The sequence below is a fragment of the Fukomys damarensis genome, unplaced genomic scaffold (assembly GCF_012274545.1).
Source record: "Fukomys damarensis isolate Sample0158 unplaced genomic scaffold, DMR_v1.0_HiC HiC_scaffold_17, whole genome shotgun sequence".
Lineage (NCBI taxonomy): Eukaryota > Metazoa > Chordata > Mammalia > Rodentia > Bathyergidae > Fukomys > Fukomys damarensis.
In genome coordinates this window covers 82,081,816-82,085,937 of record NW_022900929.1, presented here as the reverse complement: position 1 = coordinate 82,085,937, position 4,122 = coordinate 82,081,816, and the positions used below count along the sequence as shown (strand labels likewise).

Here is a 4,122-nt window from a genome sequence, read left to right as displayed (position 1 = left end):
AAAAAAAAAAAAAAAGAAAAAAGAAAAGAAAGAAAAAAAGTCCAATTTTTAAGTAAATACTGATTCTAAATATAACCCAATTTAGTGAATAAATTTGACATTTAATTACAATACTGTGGATAAATTATAAAGTATCTAGATTTTTTTCCTGTATCTCATCAATATTGAAATCACAAGCTGAGGGCCAGGGATTTAGCTCAATGGTTTCGAGATCAAGCCTAAGTGCACGCGTGCACACACACACACACAAGAAAGAAATCACAATCTGAGATAATGGCTTTTTTTTTTCTTAATAGCCTTTATTGAAAGATTGCTTAAGCAAATTGGTATTTCTCTATTCTAATAACACTGTAAGAACTTGTCTAAATAAAGTTGGGTTGTTTTTTCTTCATTTTTACTTTGTTTTGTTTTTGAGACAAGGTCTTACTATGTAGCCCAGACTGGCCTCGAACTCCCAGCAGTCCTCTTATCTCAGCTTCTCAAGTGCTGGGATTACAGGTGTGTGCCACCATGCCTGGCACTTAAATAAGAAGTTTTAAGATGTTTAATGGTTTAGTTTGTTTCGATGGCATATTTTTCATGTTTCAGTTGCTAACTTTTAGAAATTAAACTGCAATTTAAATTTAGATTGTATTCATCGAACTCTAAGAATTTTTTTAAAAGCTTAAAAGCTTTTAACATACCTGGTAGTTTTTGTTCTTTGTATTATACTTTTCATTTGGGGGTTGCAACTTTTAGACTTCAGCGCACAATAATGTTTAAATTTATATTATTTTTGTAGTTCCTTACGTCTTAAAGGAGGAAAGAAGCATTCAACTATTAAACACCTGGAATATGGCTGACTTGGTTAGGAAATCTTTGTCCACAGGAAGCAGTGTAGGCCTGGGACGTTAGTAGATCTGTACTGTTAGATTACTAGAAGTATCAGTGTAGTTCATCTTCTTTTTTGTGATTTCAGAACTGTCTTAACCCAAGTTTTAGTCTTCTTATAAGCTGATATGACTCATTTTTGTTGGTCTTTTTAGTGTCTAGTGTGCTAGGTAGGTGTATAAATAGTGATAGTTCATAGGAGAATTTGGGCAGTACTCCTACACTTTTCTGTTCTAATAGCTGAAAGAGAATTTTGTAGGGGTGTTTTTTTTTCCCATTCCCTTGCTTTTAACTCTCTTCTTTTCCTTCCCCTTTTTTTTTCCCTCCCTCCCTTTTTTTTTAAATCCAGCTCCACAATAATCCTCTGAAGTAAGTGATCATGTTACCTCCCTTTTACAAATAAAGTAACTGATGCTGTTGCATTTAATTCAAAAAATAATTATGGAATATCTGCCATTATATACTTCAGGGATACAAATTTTGGAGTGTTACTCATTTTTTTTCCTCACTGAGAAAATAGAGGCAAAATACTAGCAAAAATTATAAAACCTGCTAATTATACTAAATAAGAACAAACTTTTCTTTAAACAAAAACCCTGGAAGAGTTTTGAAGTATATTTTATTGTAAGGTTTGAGATATGTAATTTTAATCTATAAACTTTTTACACTATTATAGGCGCTGGACACTTATCCTCATGATCTTTTTCTTTGATACCAGGGATCAAACTCGGGTCCTTGAGCTTGTGAGGCATGTGGCGGTTCACTGAGCTAAATCCCCGGCCTGTGATCCTTATATTTTATTAGACAAGGTGAAAATTAAACAAGTGAATAAATAAACAAAGCATTATAACTTCAGGTAGTGATAAGTGCCATCACAGATTTTTTAAAAAGCAGAGGGAGGCTAGAGTAAACCCAGAGTGGATGATCAGGAAAAGTCTCTTTGAAGAGAAAACATTTGAATAGAGACCTGAATGAGAAGCCAGCCTTCTGTGATCATCTGCTAGTGTGACCCGTACTAGACAGAGGGCACAATACAAATACTCAATGAGTTTGGGTTATTTGAAGACAGTGAGGATTCCAGTGTGCTAAAATTTAGGGATGGTTAAGGAAAGACTGATAGCAGAGGTTAAATGCAGAACAGTTATGTACAACATGTTAGCCATGCCACTTAGTATGGATTTTATCTTAAGTGCATGGAAAGCCAATTAGCATGTTTTAAATGGAAGAATAGTAGAATGTTTTAATTAGAAAACATACTTTTGGAAAATGGACTATAAGCTAATACAGAAATCTAGTAGATAATTCAAGGCTTTTAATTAGGTTGAGGCAGTGCAGGATATAATGTTGTTTTTTAAAAATTAGATAGATTCCAATCATATTTTTGGGTATAAAGCTTTCAGGCCTTACTGGTAAATCTGAAGGGAGAACAGAAAGAAGTCAAAGCTAACACCTTTAGTCTAAAGTATGTCCTCTATGACACATTGGCTTGTAACCAATTCTTGTACATACTTACCTATGAATGTCTTTATTTTGCTTTCAGTTTTGAAAGATAGTTTTGCTAGATATGGAATTCCTGCTTACTAGTTTTATGTGTCTTTCATTGCTTTGAATGTGTTATTTCATTGCCTTTCAAACTTCATTGTTACTAATTCAGTGGTAGCAATTAATGGTACCATCATTTTCCTGTACATGATGAGTTGTTTTTCTCCCATTGCTATAAAGATTTATTCTACATTCATCTATCACTCAGTTGTTCACTTGCTTACTCCCTCTGGCTTTCAGCAGTTTATTATGTGTGAGGAAGTTGAGTACTTTGTGTTTATTGTACTTGGGGTTTATTGAACTCACATCTGTAAATTATATTTAGAGTTTTCAACGACTATCTTGTCAAATGTTTTTTTTTTCCTTTAAATTGAATTTATTGGTACATTCTAGGTAGACAGTACAGTTACATTCATTTACTGGGATCTTGTACCTTTACATGCCAGGTCTTGGTTCTCATTTTTTTTCCCCTTGGCCCCACCCTCCCTTCAAATGTTTTTTCTGTCCTTTAGATTCATCTCTCCTAAAACTCTTTATTACACATTTGTTGAAATGACTAATGTTATTCTGGTCTCTGGGGCCTATTTTTTTCTTTCTCTAGTTACTTTTCTGTGTATTGTAATAATAGAATCTCTATTACCTGACTCATCTAGTTTTCCTTTGTATGTTCAAACACAGTCTTATTTTAGCAGCACTGACCCTCAGATTGTGTGAGATAGATAATGAGAGCAGCCACAAGTAAGAATACACACGACTTACTACCTTAAATTCAGGAATCTCTTTAATTGCTAAACACTTCCTCATATGTTGTTTGCCTTTGGTCAGTTTCCAGGTCCCAAATTGTTCTTCTCATTACTTTGTGTAATTTTATAATTGTTTTGCTGTTATTTGCTGATGTCTTCTTTTCACCTTTTTCCATATATTCCAGTCATCCTGTGGCGATTTTTGTCATGTTTTCCTCTAGAATTTACAGTTTTCTCTTTTTCAGATAAAATGAACCATTTTGCGTTTAAATTTGTTTTTGGTTTAAGATGATTTTTAACATGAGTGGATATCCATTTATTGAAAAAAATCTAACCTTTCCTGATCACCTTCTGTGTCAAAGATCATTATGTGTGAGTCTTGTAGATTTTTTTTTTCCCCATCAGTTGTTATATCTATCCTTGGGAAATCACATTGTCTTATCTACTGGATCCTTATAGAAAGTCTTTATCAGGTGATGTAAATGGTTAAAATTTAAAACATTCCACGCAGAATACCTTATCAATTTCTATTTAAAAAATGGTTCTACTGGGATTTTGATGGGGTTGCTATGAATGTATGGATCTGTTTGAGCACATTTGACATCCTACAATCCACAAGCTTGGAATGTCTCCATGCTAGTTGGTTTGCTATAATTTGTCACAGTAGTCTTGCATTTGCTATGTAGAGATTTTATTCATATGTTCACAAAACTATTCCTAAATATTTAACATTTTTAAAATTTAGAATGCTATTGTGAAAGGCATATAAAAATTTTTGTTTTGTTTCATTGCCCATATTTACAGTGACCTTATAGCCTCCAAGTTTGCTGATTTCATACATTACATTTAGTGACTTTTATGTAGAATCCTTAGTATCTTATATCTATCATTCATTATCTATGAATAAAGAAATTTTTAATTTCTTTTCAGTTTGCATATATATATATATATATATATATATATATAT

The 4,122-nt window shown here is 32.7% G+C and overlaps 1 protein-coding gene across 1 annotated transcript in view; it reads left to right on the top strand.

Moving 5' to 3' along the window:
- Positions 1–4,122, top strand: part of Rfx7 (regulatory factor X7) — a 55,927-nt gene that overhangs the window by 260 nt on the left and 51,545 nt on the right. The window lies entirely within an intron of this gene.